The sequence below is a fragment of the Hemicordylus capensis genome, chromosome 1, assembly GCF_027244095.1.
Source record: "Hemicordylus capensis ecotype Gifberg chromosome 1, rHemCap1.1.pri, whole genome shotgun sequence".
Lineage (NCBI taxonomy): Eukaryota > Metazoa > Chordata > Lepidosauria > Squamata > Cordylidae > Hemicordylus > Hemicordylus capensis.
In genome coordinates, this window is record NC_069657.1 from 424,957,410 (window position 1) to 424,972,304 (window position 14,895).

Sequence of the window (14,895 nt, forward strand, 5' to 3'; positions counted from 1 at the left end):
GTAGATGCCTGGAAGCATGCAGTCCTTAAGGTACCAGGAGCCAAAGTAATTTAGGGCTTTAAATGTAATAACCAGCACCTTCAGTTCTACTGTCAATCTGGCTGATGTATTCTGCACCATCTGTTGTTTCCAAATACTTTTCAAGGGCAGCCTCAAGTCAGCTTCAGGATATCTCAGAGCTTCAATGCTTCTTGCCTTCCAAGTTTCCCCATCTGTACAGTATTCTTGTGTGAGGGAGCCTAGCCTTCAATATTCTATGTCAACAGAGCCTAATTACTTGCCATGTGAATGGTGTAAGGCGTCCAACTCTCAAACTTCCAATGGTCAAGGGGAACAGCTTTAGTGTCCTGCATAGCCATTTCACCCTCTTCAGGATAAAAATAGAATCAATTACCTTTTCACCCAAGCCTTTTAATATAATTGTGGTTTTAAACTGCTGTAAGGTTTTTATTTGTGTGTTTTAACTTTTTAAATAAGTAAATATTTTAAATAAAATAACATAAATAAACTTTTTATGTTGTTGTGAGCCGCCCACAGACAGATGTTTGGGGCAGCATACAAATTTGATAAACAAACAAACAAACTGTGCAGAATAGTGAGAGAGATTCCTGCCTGCAACTTTGGAGAAGCCACTGCCAGTCTGTGAAGACAATACTGGGCTAGATAGACCAATGGTCTGACTCAGTATATGGCAGCATCCTATGTGAGGACTTCAGCACAATCTACAATACAAGGGGAAATGTGTATATTTTATAATTGCATAATTTCGTACAGGTCAGTCACAGGATTTGGCTTTTTGAGTGAATAATGTGGGTTACAGAATTTTGATTCCCTCTGCAGAAAATACCCCCCCCCCTTTACAGGATTTTAAAGTCCTACTCATGCTGCTGCAAAAAACGAATGTGATGGCTAATTATGTGAAGCCCCGCCCCCACTCCCACAACAGCAGTCTGCCCAATAAACAGGGTTTCCAAAGAAAATCAGAGTGCTCTGTTTCCCCTTAGCTTGGGATAATGAATTGGAAACCAGCTGTATGTTCTGCAGGGGTGTCTCCCTTTCCCCCCAAAGCCCTTATGTTCTAAACCGCAATCTAGGGCACAATGTCGATAACCAATTCTCTTTGACTTCCTGTAATGGCCATCTGATAAGAAGCACCAAATATCTCAATTACCAAAGTAACTGAGAAAGTATTTTTAAAAGGGGGGAAACAAAACCAGTGCTGGGTCCATTTGTTGATGATTTAATAGAGGGTTCCAGCCTTGAGTGTCCTGTGGCCTAATGACTTCCTGCCTGTTTCTCGGTAGTAATTAATTCCCATGCAAAATCAGATCGCTGGACAGGGGACGAAGGCTTTAAGCATGCTGCACCTGTGATGTTATGCAGATGGCAAAGAGTTTAGCATTTTACAAAAGGCTTATCATCTTTGTCCATCCATGACCCTCATTGCAGATGTTCTCACATAAGCAAGCATTTGGAAATGATTTTTGGAAGAAGACAGACGAAACAAAAGGTTTCGACTTCTCCTTGCTCAGGCCAGAAAATGTTTCAGCCAACCCAGCACTTTGCCTGAGTATTCATTATTATTTATCTATTTAAAATATTTATACACCACCCCTCCAATACACTACTGCTTGGGGCGCCTCACGCAATTAATAAAACAGATACAATATAAAATAAGACTAATAAAGTTAAACAAGTTAAGTTAAAATACCAGGCTAAAACCACATTTAAAATTACATTTTTTAAAAAATTAAAAATTAAAAATTATTTTAAAAGCTAAAAACGGAGAACTATAAAAACTAAAGAAAATATCAGATATTAAAAAGCCTCTTAAAAAGGTCTGTTTTTAATTGTTTTTTTAAAAAACACTAAGGGAAGGAGGATGGTGGAGTGCTTTGTGGTTCCAAAGCCGAGGAGCCACAATGGAGAAAGCCCTGTACTTAAACCAGTTGGTCTGCGCACTGAAAGAATAAGTTCACAAAGTCACAGGCAGAGGCAAGGGTTCCCTTTTCTGACCTAGCCACATTGCTGAAGAATGGATTCCACCCACTACAGTGCCCTAGTGCCTTGCACTTATAACAACCCATTCTCATATGGAAGCTTGATCACTATTACACATTGCTTAGCCTGTTTATAGGCTGTGAACTGCACAGTTCCTTAGTGTAGAGTAGGGATGTGCATGAACTGGTTCAGCAGTCCTTTTCCAGACTGCTGAACCAGTTTGGAGGTCCGACGTTTGGCCGGTTCGGCTTTTGGCCGGTTCGTTCAGTGTTGTACCCCTTCCGGTACAACACTGACCGGGGCAGCAAGGAGGTACACTGCTGCCCTGTGCCAGCGCTGGCAGGGGAAATGAAGCGACGGGGTGGGAGGGAAGGGCACTCTCTCTGCTCCTTAAAGGTAACCTCCTCCTGCTGCTGAACTGGCTGAACACTGGACCTTGCACATCCCTAGTGTCGAGCAGTATTCTTCACTGTAAGGCCTAGGGTCAGTGGTGGCCCCCATCAACCCTAAGTACAGCCCCATGGCTAATTGTTCATTGGGCCTGTGTGAAGCTTTGGCCAAAGATGAATACTCTACAAAGTCGTCCTGGCACCATGTGAAGATAAGCATTCCCACTGTATAGTGCTGCGCTTTGCCCAGCTTGGGGGTGGGGCTCCTCTTAAGGGAAAGAGAGTGCTCTCAAGCCCCGGCCTCACCTTGGAAGCCGTGCATGGAGTGCTGGGAAGTGTAGGCCTTCCCACTGCTCTCTTCCTAGAGCTCTTAAAGGAGGTTCCATCTCTCTTGAAAAGCCCTCCTGAGAAAAGCAAGACGGTGAAGTTCACTTGCACAGAGTAGCACTGCACTCTACATGCAAATGCGCCAGATACTCATTGCATCCACACACCTTCTTGGAGATGTAGTTTCTAGAGACTCTGGGGAGGGAGCTGGATCCTGAAGAATGACAACTCTAGCAACACACACACACCCCTGCAGTAGGCATTTTCAAGAGGCAAAAATAGGGACAAAGTAGGGACCATGATTTACCAAGGCAGATTCCAGGAAATAAGGGCTGCCCCCCAGGGTTGTAGGAATATTTGTGGTATCCCCTTCCCCATTGCCAGTGCAGGCAGCACGGTCACTTTTGCACACACACCCTGTCACTGGTGCTTTTGCTTGCCCCCCCCCCCATTGGGGAGGACAGTGAGAAGCACTTCCGGTTTTGAGCCAGCCATGCCCCTTGAATTGTCTTCGGCACAATGACAAAGGGTGTGTGGCCAGTATTGAACATAGCAGCATGACCCATTGCTCACCCCTTTTCCAGTCAGTGAGTGGTTCCTGTGCTGGGTGGGGAGGTGCCTTGAGGGGTGGGGTGGGGTGACCTGGAACTGCCCCTGAGCCTCGGGACATTTGTCCGTCTCCCTCAATCCACAGTGGCTATGCCACTGACTATCCCTGGTAAACAAGGACAGTCGGTGCCTATGGCTTGCATTGCTGTTCTGCCAAGAATCCTAAGCCAACCTGGAACCTGAATACTACACTGGAGCATGTAAGATTCTTCAGGCTTCTCACCACAAGTTATCCATGGCCTACCAACCCTATCCTGCCTCAAACACATGTTGTATGTGTGGTTCAGCCATGCAGTACAGGGGACGTTCCCAGGTATGGTTTGATTCCTGATTCAGTTGTTTATGGGAACATCCTGAAATAGCTCCCGAAGTAATTACTATCTGCTGTATCACTCTCGTAAAATACAGCCATGCCACCTTGCTGAAGCCAAATGATGCTGGTATGGGAAGATCACCTAGGAGCCCAATGTACTCCAGCTTGAGTTCCACTAGGGAAGAACATTTATTTTATTTCTTTATTTTATTTATAAAATAAATAACCCCTTCCAGTACAATACAGTACTGCTTGGAGAAACTCACAACAATAAAATAATAAAAACAATATAAAATTAAAGACAGTAAAACAGATAGAACACAGTATAAAATTAACAAATTGCTTACAACAGACCCAATTACAAAGTAAAAACATCAAAAAGTATCTCTATGCAAATGAGTTTTAAGAACTTTTCTAGAAGTCGTAAGGAAGGGAGCATGATGAAGCTCTTCTGGGAGGGCATTCCAGAACCAAGGGGTCACAACTGAGGAGGCCCTGTCTCTCATCCTTGACAACTGAATCTCAGTGATAATGAGCACAGGGCCCTGGCAGATTTGTATGGCTGGCAGGTACCCCGGCCTCAAACCATGTAAGATATAGAGCCCTTTCTCATGATCGGAGAAAGGGCTCAAAGGGGTGGCAGGAGGAAGGCTTCAAAAGCATCCCTCCCAAGCAGATGATTCTCTTGAAGAGTCTGGGTGTGGAGATTGCGTGCCCAGAATGGAGGGCTTGGGGCTGGGAGCGTCGCCCCATCCCATAGAACTCCCATAATGCCCTGTACTAGTGCATGGGCATCACCCTGACGCCAGTCAGGAGACCTGAAGTCTCCACAGCTGACAGATGATGAAAAAGAATGGGGTTAAGTGAGCTCTTGCTCTCTTAACCTTATTTAAGAGGCTGGCCTCTTTGCAGGGTTTGCTGCTGCGGTGCTGCCGGGAGCTATGTGGCTCCCGGCAGTTCTTAAGATCAGTAAAGACCGGGCTTGGCTTTCCTAGCCAGTTTAGGCTGCTCGTAAGAACAGCCTCGTAATGTAGAAAGTATAATGTAGAAATGGCAGGATAGAAGGGTAATAAAGAGATCAAATAAACAGAAGAACCCTGGTCTCTGCTGTATTTGTTTTTACCCTATATTGAGGAGAAGGTGTTGTTGAAAAAGATCACTGATGTTCAGTTGTGAGGCACAGGGCCTTCTTTTAAAAACTGGCTCTTCAGAATTTAGGGCCCCTTTCTGCTTTTTCCTCAATATCCTTCTCAATATTCTTTTTCAAGACTGGACAGAGAGGGAGTAACTGCTTATATAAAGTCTTACAGCTCATTTCACTCTAATTATTTCTGACAGTCCCCCTGTCATTTTAATAGGATTCCAAAAGTGTAAAGAAAAGCAGATATAGTTATATTTTCGCCTGGGCTGTCATGGTGATAGAAGTCAGGTACCCAGCGCTTAATGTTTTATGATGAACCTTTCTAAAAAGCTCTTGTGCTCTCTCATTTTGTGTAGCTGCAGATCCAAGCGTAAAAAAGTCGAAAATGAGAACCAGGATTGCTTTGTGATCTATCTGCTTTTGGTCTATTGGAGGGATTAGAAGGCAGAAACAACACCAGCAGTTGTGTGTCACTACTCCACAAAGAGAAGCGAACGAGTGCGTTTTGGCAGTCAGTATTTGCCGGCAGTTTGCCAGGATCCTGATTCAGTGTTTATGGGAACATCTTGAAATAGCTCCCAAATTAATGACTATATCTTCCATCACTCTAGGATGATGTCTGAACATGAGGAGAAAGTAAACAATAGTTAATGATCTGGGATCTGCTGGCAGATGCTATATTAACTCTGGTTCTGATTTTCACTTACCAGTCACAAGCTATTCTGATCAGATGTTTATCTTTGGGAAAACACACACACACTCCCATGTGCAATGGAAAACTGAAATGCACCAAAGATTGCTTTCCCTCCCACAGCTGCTTCCATTTGGGATGTTTCACACACATCAGATTACTTTGTGTGACTCCTTGCTCAGGCTGAAAATTGTCCTTTAGAATATCTTCTTTCATTGAAATTGCATAAGGAATCTGAAAACACTTTGTAAGGGTGTGGGGTTTCCTTTTTCAGACACGGTGTGCAGACTGCCCTATGTATGACTTCTTTCTAGGATCATGAACAAGCAAGTCTCAATCTCTGTTGAAGCAGAGCCTGGTTTTCATGTTACTTCTGGACTTGTCTATATATTTATTTCTCCTGGGTGTGCCATCGGAATGCGTCCCAGCAGCCCAGCTGATTGGCTTGGCTGTGGAGGCGCCTGATTGGCTGGCGCACCCAGGAGGAGAGAGAATGGGCTGGCAGCAGGCCAGGGCTGCTGGCGGCCCGGCTCAGACGCGATGAAGTGGCGGCGGACCCGGCCGAGGCGGTGGTGGGCCTGGCCCGGCCAAGGGCCGAGGCAGCAAGGAGGAGGAGGAGGCGGGCCCCGATACTGGGACAGAAGGTGGGGGTGGAGGGAGAGGTGGCCGACCTCCTTGGGTGGCCGCAAAGACTGGCAAGCAGTGGCAGCGGGCCCGGCAGGCCATGGAGGCAGCACTTGGTGTGGCGGGCCCAGCCGCAAAGGCGGCACTCGGCCCAGCGGCGGGCCAGGCTGCGGAGGTGCTGGGCCTGGCCACAGAGGCGGCTCTCAGCCAGCTGGCTCCGGGACCGGCCGCCGAGGCCAGGAGCCCATGGGAGGCTGGGGTGGGAGGGAACCGGGCGGCAGGACTTTCGTGTTCGCCGCCTGGGAGGAGGAGCGGCAGCGGCCTGGTAGGTAGAGCTTTAAAAAATGCAGGGGGAGGAAAGAGTGGGGGAAGGACAAGGGGGAGTGGGGCGGGGGGAGTGCGAGGGCAGAGGGAGGGCAAGAGGGAGTGGGGGAGGGGCAAGGGGGAGATCAAGAGGGAGTGGGGCAGAGGGAGGGCAAGAGGGAGTGGGGAGGGGCAAGGGGGAGATCAAGAGGGAGTGGGGCAGGGGGAGGGCAAGAGGGAGTGGGGGAGGGGAGGGCAGGAGGAGGGGGAGGGGAGGGGTGGGAGTGCAGGAGAGACTGGGGCAGGAGAATGAGAGGGAGGGCAAGAGAGAGTGGGGCAGGAGGGAGGGGAGGGGGCAAGAGAGTGGGGCGGGAGGGAGGGGAAGAGGGGCAAGAGTGTGGGGCAGGAGGGAGAAGGGAACAGCCAGCCCCAAAGACCACACAGATGCTTTGTGCGGGTTGGCTAGTGGTTCATATTTCTCCGAGGGGCTTGAACTAAGGCTGAGCCACAAGTCTGCAGTCAAGAAGCTTCAGCTCAAATTTTGTGGGGCTTGGGGAGGGAGAAAGTGGCCTATCATTTCTGCTGATTTTGCCCTGCCAACAGGTGGCCACTGAGAGAAGTGCCAGATTAACAGGAGCATAGGAAGCTGCCTTATACTGAGTCAGACTACTGTTCCATCTAGCTCAGTATTGTCTACTCATACTGGCAGCGGCTCTCCAAAGTTTCAGGCAGGAGTCTCTCTCAGCTGTACCTGGAGATGCCAGGGTGAGATCAGGGACCTTCTGCATGCAAGCAGAAGCTCTAGCACTGAACTACAGCCCCATCCCCTAAGGGGAATATCTTATAGCAGACAGTGCTCACATGAAGCTGCCCATCCAAATTCAAGCCAAGGCAGGCCCTGCTTAGCAAATAGGACAATGCGTGCTTGCTTCTGCAAGACCAGCTCTCCATCTCTCAATCTGACTTTCTGCCAGTGGATCATAGGAACATAGGAAGCTGCCATATACTGAGACAGATCATTGGTCCATCTAGCTCAGCATTGTCAACACTGACTGGCAGCGGCTTCTCCAAGTTTCCAGTCAGCGTGGCAGTCGCATCAGGCAGCAGATTACTGGGGTGCCTTAGCTGTGCCCCCACCTTTAAAAAAGGACAAAAAAGGGGAGAAGAGTACACACGAGGAGGTGGCATTTGACACCCTGCCTCAAGCACACAGAGATGTTGAACCACAACTAACTAAAGAATTGGTCCAGAGCACGTGGCCAGTTGGTCCAATGCAACAGCTTTCTGCTCCTTTTGCTTCCTAGCAACTGGTATCTGTTGGCCTTCTGCCTCTGTACACGGAGGTTTGAGGTAGCCTCCATGACTAATAATGATTTGTGCTTTAAAAACAAAGTAGTATATATCGTGAAATTTTTCCCCCAAGGACCTTCTTTAATGCACAATTGAAAGTTAGAAGTTTAAAAACATTCAAAAGTTTAAAAAACTTAAAAACTAAACCATAGAGTTAGCAAAATAGCAAATGTTTTGATGTAAGACATCATCCTCAGTGCTATACAGAGGCGGCTGAAGTCTTGTTCTTAAATACAACTCCACACCATGATTTAGCTAAAGAACTGAAGGCAGTCAACCAATCCTGTGCACCTCCCAATATCACATACAGGAAGACAGTGGAAGGAGGGAAAAGAACACAAATTGTGAATTTTTAAAAAAGATACTCGATACACTCAGTTGCCTTTTACCAAGAAAGCCATCCATCCATCTGAGTCAGGATTGTCTACACCAAAGATTCCCAACTTGTGGTCCTCCAGATGTTACTAAACTACAACCCCCATCATTCCCAGCTACAGTTTATTGTGGTTGGGGGTGATGGGAGTTGTACTTCAGCAGCATCTGGAAGACCACAATTTAGGATCCTCTGGTCTATGCTAAGTTGAAGCAGGCCTCCCGATAGAGATCTTTACCATCTCTGTTTGGAGATGTCAAGGAGTCAATGAGGCTCTTCTCACGATTGGTGAGAAGAAGCTGGGTGGGGTTGGTGGAGAGAGCAGGCTAAGCCCGCTCTCCCCACAGACGAGCAGTCAGTCTACTCCGGGCAGCCAAACCAGCCACCCACACGACTGCCAGCTCCGTTACGGGGATTGGGGGACGCATGGATTGGGGGCTGCATGGCCCCTGGAAGCTCTAGCATGCCCTGCGCGAGTGCGCAGGGCATGCTGGAGAGACCCCTGAGCCAGGAGGCTGCTTTTCAGCCTCCCAGTCAGGGGTTTACTCAAGACTTGCCATGGCGCAGGGCTGCACCGCAGCAATTCACAATATAAAAGCCTGGGTTAGCGGAGTGCTCGCTCTGCTAACCTGGGCTTAGGGGAGGGTTGTTTTAGAGGGTGACCTGCTTTCGTGATACCAGGCTCGGCTGCGAGCCCAGTGGTTCTCACGGGCATACAAAATTGGGCTGGGCTCCTGATTTTGTATGACCGTGAGAATAGCCTCAAGGTAGGACCTTTTGCATGTGAAGTAGATGCTCTCCCACTGACCTATGGCCCATTCCTGAAGCACCCAACAATAAAGGGAAGTGTTTGGCATGGGAAATGGTTTTGCTTAAGGTCTTGGGTGTTTGTTTGTTTTTTAATCACAGTTTGAATTTCACAGTCCAAAACTGATAGTTCAGAATCAGAATGTGAAATTTGTCTCATAAGATCTTCCTTTGGTCAGTGAAGTTCAAAATAATGTAATTGTATGCTGTAGCCTCATCAAATACTGAATAAGAGTGAAATTCCGATTTCATCATGCAACATATACAGTATCTTTTTGTAATTAAAGATTATATTTGTTTCCTGTTTTGCAGAAATCCTGCTTCTGTTTTAATGACTTGGATGAGGCTGAGGTAAGACTTTATGAAAGAGACTGACTTATATTTAGTTGGAAATTTAAATACAAATAATACCCACTGGAACTAACATCAGATGTTCCCAACAACCAAGCAGAAGCAAGGAAGTGTCACATTATAGATTGCCAAGTCAAATAAATTCATATGTAGCTCATATGAGGTTATACCTCCTTCCATTCCTTTTGGACACATTTTATTTTTTTTCTAATGAGATGAGTAAAAATGTGAAAGGAATACCTACAATCTTCACCGACAATCTTCAAACTTAAAATATTTTCAATGGCTAGCATCCTGTTTAATGGCACTCTTGTGGAAGGACATTGTGCATATGAATTCAGCTAAGTCTGGATCTTGACTTCCAGACTAGTGTTGAGCTAGAGCAGGGCTGCACAACTTTGGCCCTCTAGCGGTTTTTGGACGACAGCTTCCATAATCCCCAGTCATTGTGGCCAATAGTGAAGGATGATGGAAGTTGTACTCCAATATCTGCAGGAGGGCCGAAGTTGTGCAGCCCTGAGCTAGCACAAACATGCATGCACAATAGGAGCACCATTTGTGACACACCTTATGAGGCTATTCTCACAGCTTCCCAAAAGCGGGCTAAGGGAGCCCAGCCTGCTTTGGGGAGGTCATGTGCTGCAATAGGAGCCATTCCTGGCAGCAAACCTCACAAAATACCCCTCCCCTTCAACAAGGTTAGCGGAGCACTCACTCCGCTAACCCCATTTAGTTGATAGTGGCGACACACAGCGTGGTGACACAAAAGTAGACCCCCGACCTGGAGGCTACAAAAAGCCTCCCAGCCTCAGGGGTCTCCCCAGGATACCCTGCGCATTTGCATGGGACATCCTAGGACTTCTGGGGGCCGGGTGGCCCCCAATCCCCACAGCCCCTACCGGCTCTAAGACAGAGTCGGTAGTCGTGTGGGCAGCCAATCCAGCCACCCAGGGCGAGCTCCCTGCTCGTCTGTGGGGAGAGCAGGCTAAGCCTGTTCTCCCCACAGAGCCCGGTTAGGTGCCCCACATTGATCATGTGTAGAGCCTCTATATGTTTTTAAAAGAACTTTTGCCCAAGAGCACATAGAAACATAGGAAACTGCTATATACTGAGTCAGACCTTTGGTCCATCTAGCTCAGTATTGTCTGCATAGATGGGAAGCAGCTTCTCCGAGGTTGTAGGCAGGAGTCTCTCCCAGCCCTGTCTTCGAGATACCAGGGAGGAAACTTGGAACCTTCTGCATGCAAGCATCTTAAGTACTCTTCCAGAGAAGCACATACCCTGTGGTGGGGGTGGGGGGTGGGGATATCTTACAGTGCTCATACATGTAGTCTCCCATTCAGATGCAACCAGGGTGGACCCTGCTTAGCAAAGGGGAAGATTCAGGATTACTACCACGAGAGCATAATCGTGCACTTCCAAAAATCCCCATGATTTTACAGATCTATGTTATCTTATTTAACCAGTACATTTATTGTGCAACTACACCATTAACTAGGGATGTGCGAACTGGTCCGGCGGTCCAGAGGTTCGGTCCAGAGGTTTGGGGGGTTGGGATTGAACTGCCCCCCCCCCCGGTTCCATCCGGACCGGAACTGAACCTCCGGACAAGTTCGGAGGTGTTGTTTTTTTTTTCAAAATAGCCACCGCGCATGCACAAATGACCTCTGTGAGGCCCTGGGTCATACCAGGGCTCACAAGGGTCATTTATGCATGTGCGACAGTGGACAAAATGGCCACCGCCGCGCACTACAGAGGCCTGAACGGGCCAAAAATGATCAATTTCCTGGGCTGAGGTGGTGATTTCAGAGGCCGGCGGGGGGAAGGGGAACCCTCGTGGACACCCCCCCATCCCCACAGCATACAGGAAGCCCCCCGAAAGGGCTAAAGGTACTTTAAATTTATTTAAAGGGTTTTTTTAATTAAAAAAATTGTGAACGTGTCCGGACCTGGATCGGACCGGGGGTGGGGGTTCGATGGGGGGCCAGACCAGACTTGGCCGGTCTGGATTGAGTCCAGTCTGGACTCGAACCAAACCGGGCCAGCCGGTTCTGTGCATATCCCTACCATTAACCAGGTAGCCAGACACCTATTCCTGTTTGAACAAAGGTTTCCCCAAGCCACCAGTACCAGATATTTGTTTATGCAATTTTTGACCCATCTCTCATCAGTTGACCCTCAAGGTGACTCACAGCAAGCTTAAGACATATTAACAAATAAAAGCAAAAGACTAAAATGGACTTTTGGAGTAAAACAAAGCAATACATAAAATAGCAGCTAAAAACTCCATGAGAGATCCCTCATAGACTTAATGCCTGGATGAAGAGGGTGACCTTAATCTGTTTATGAAAGGCCATGGGGGAAGCGAGAAAGTTGTACTCCACATCAAGGGAGTTCAAGGACAACCCAGTGATCACTGAGAAGGCCATGTTCCACGTGCATAGCAACTGGGTCTCAGCCGATGGGGAGGAGCAAAGCCACGTCAGAATTTGTGAAGTAGGTACATTCATTTGGGTGCAGGCAGTCCTTCACATATTCAGGAGCCAAGTTTTTTAGGGATTTACAGTTCAAAATCAGAGCCTTAAACTGAACCTGGAAATAATTCAGTAGCTAGTGTAGTACTTCAGTGCTGGAGTGATACGATCCATCTGAGTAGCCTCAGGCAGATACTAACCTGGCAGCCACATTTTGCACTAGCGACAGTTTCCATATGCTTTCCAAGGGCAGCCCCATGTAAAACACATTGCAGTAATCCAAATGTGACATGATTAAGTCATGGGTAACAGTAGCCAGCCCTCCTTTTTCAAGGAAAGATCAAAGATGGTGCACAAGCCAAAGCTATGCAAAGACATTCCTCACCAGCAGTGCTAGGTTCAGAAGAACTCCAGAATGCACACTCTGAATGTTTCTTCAGAAAGAGTGCTAACCTATCTAGAACAGGTTGAACACCTACTCTGACTGGCTCTCCTAAAGACCTCTGGATCTCCTACTGATATAGTACACCCATCTTCTGCAGCTCTGGGAAGAGCATCTGAGGTTCCAAATTCCCTCCCTGGCATCTCCAAGATAGGGCTGAGAGAGACTCCTGCCTACAATTTTGGAGAAGCCACTGCCAGTCTGTGTATACAATACAGAGCTAGATGGACCAATGAGATGACTTGATCTATGGCAGCTTCTTATGTTCCTGTGAATCTGATGATGATGTAAGATAAAATTAGGTATCCACTTATTGGTGACACCCAACCTTAAGAAGAAAAACCACAAGGAGAAAATGCTTTCTCAAAGTATCACTATGTTTTCATTATTGTGTCCAATGTGTTTTGGACACGTCCTTCTTCAATGGCTGCCTGCAAAATAATGTTTCTATTAAAATAAAATATAATCACACTATAAAATAGAAAAACTACAAATATACACAAAAATGAAAGATCTTATTTTGTGAAATATGTTGCCGCAGGTAAAAAAATATTATTAAATAAAACATACCACAGTAAAGGTAAAAAAGTATATCATTCATTTTTTAAAAATGCAAACTAGAAGGTGTACATATATCAAAACACCTACAGGCAAAAATAATTACCTGGATGGCTCAGGAAATCTGTCTGGATCTTATAGATATATTTGAAAAGGAAGAACCTTGAGGTGCCACTAACTTTGAAGACAGACACTATTGCCTATGAAAAAAACCTTGCCAATTTCTCATAGGCATTGCCACAACTAGTCTAAGGGCACCATCAACACAACAGCAGACTCCCAAAGACTCACAACTGTCCCAGGGCTGTCAACAACAACAAAAGAAATCATTGTATAAAACAGCAGCCAAGTAAGTTTTTATTAAATTGCTAAACCAATGATAATAACAGAAGAAACTTCTTTTCTTCATTCAGACCCTCAGGGGCAAAATTCATTATGAGTTCCAAAATCTATTTTATTTTATTTTATTTTATTTTATTTTATTTTATTTTCAGGAGCAGCTTTTCGTTGCCTCATTCCAGTTTCCCAAGACTCACAACCTTATTTCCTGAATGGTGTGCTTGTTCTCTAAAAAATGCCAAACCAAAGCTGATCCCACGCCAATTCTCTTTTTAAGCACTCTGGAAGTTTTCCTCACATATACTTTTTTGCATGGGCATTGTGTGGTATAGACCACATTTGTATGGCATAGATCACGTATGTACTGCTGCAAGTTACAAATTGCCTTGAAAAGTATTTTGTACAATTACGTTGACTGATGAAAAAACCCAGTTCTGTCGGGATATTAACAATAACCATATTACCCACATGGATGGTGGCTTTTTTGAAATGGCACCTCCATTAAATTCTGTTGTTGCAGTGTAGAATGGAAAACCATTACTAAACTCAAACCCATGATTTTCCCCCCCGTGGTTTCATGTAGATGTTAGTCAACTTTGGGGACAAGACAGAAGCTTGTGGGACCCCAAAGACCAAAGGACCAAACAGAATTCCCCTGGTGATACCTTCTTGCTCCTCCTCATGCCTGCACTTGGATCAGAAGCGGTCCAAGGCTGTACTCCTAACTCCAGCCCTGAGAGGTGGCCCAAATTTTACTATGGCCAATGGTATCAAACATCACCAAAAGTTCTAACAGATATTGTCCTGAGTTCCTCCACTTTCATGCTCAGAACAACTTCTTCCTTCTGCTTTTTAATTTTCAAATCCAACTGTGTATTTATATATCATTTTACAAACCTCCACCAAAAGATAGCTAATTGTTTTCTTTTTGGTCGACTTCTTTCTGACCTGGTCTTGTTTTCGCAAAAACCGAGACTGCTTTGCATCCCGCTTCTCTCCAAAGTACAAAAGAAGGTAAATACAGCCAAAAGTACTTGAAAGTACTTGAAAGACTCTATATATGAAGTGACATTTATGTGAAATAATGAAATAGAGCTCTTGAGAATATATTGTATGAGGTAAATTCATTTAGGTGGGGAGGGAATATAGTGTCCTGTTTAGAGAGCATGTCTTTCTCTTTTAGAGAAAAAGTCTAAAAGAAAAAGAAACAGGAAGTTGCAAGCTGGAAGAGATGAGCATGCAATTGTGCTGAACAGAGGCATGTTAAAGTTTCTACTAAGTGTGTGAACAATTCTTTATGAACAGTATAAATGGGATGGAGCCTCTTTTGTTCATATGAAGGGAGAAAGCAAAATATTTCTGAGCAATTGTAACAGATATTTTGACAAAGAAATGAGAGAGAGGACTCGTTATAACATTCCAGTCCTTGGTTATCCAAGATGCATGAACAAAACACTTGTCCAGATTCCAAGTAATAATAGCTGAGTTCCAGAAACAATAGCCCTGTTCATAAAGAACTGTACTCGGATGTATTGTACTCGGGTACAGAGTGAACAGGAGCACACTACCTAGCATGCCCCCATAATTCCACACCCTGCTGTCAGTGGTTCAGCACTTGTTTGCAAAGGCAAGTGCTGAATCTGGGAAGAGCGTGTGTGTGTGTGCATGCACGTTTGTGCATGTACCTATCCAGGGAAATATCAATGTGGTGGTATGGCTTGATGGTGTGATGGGGTATGCATGGACCATTTTGTGTGGTTTGGTCTGAATTTGAACCAAATTCATACTGAACCGTGGGTCTGC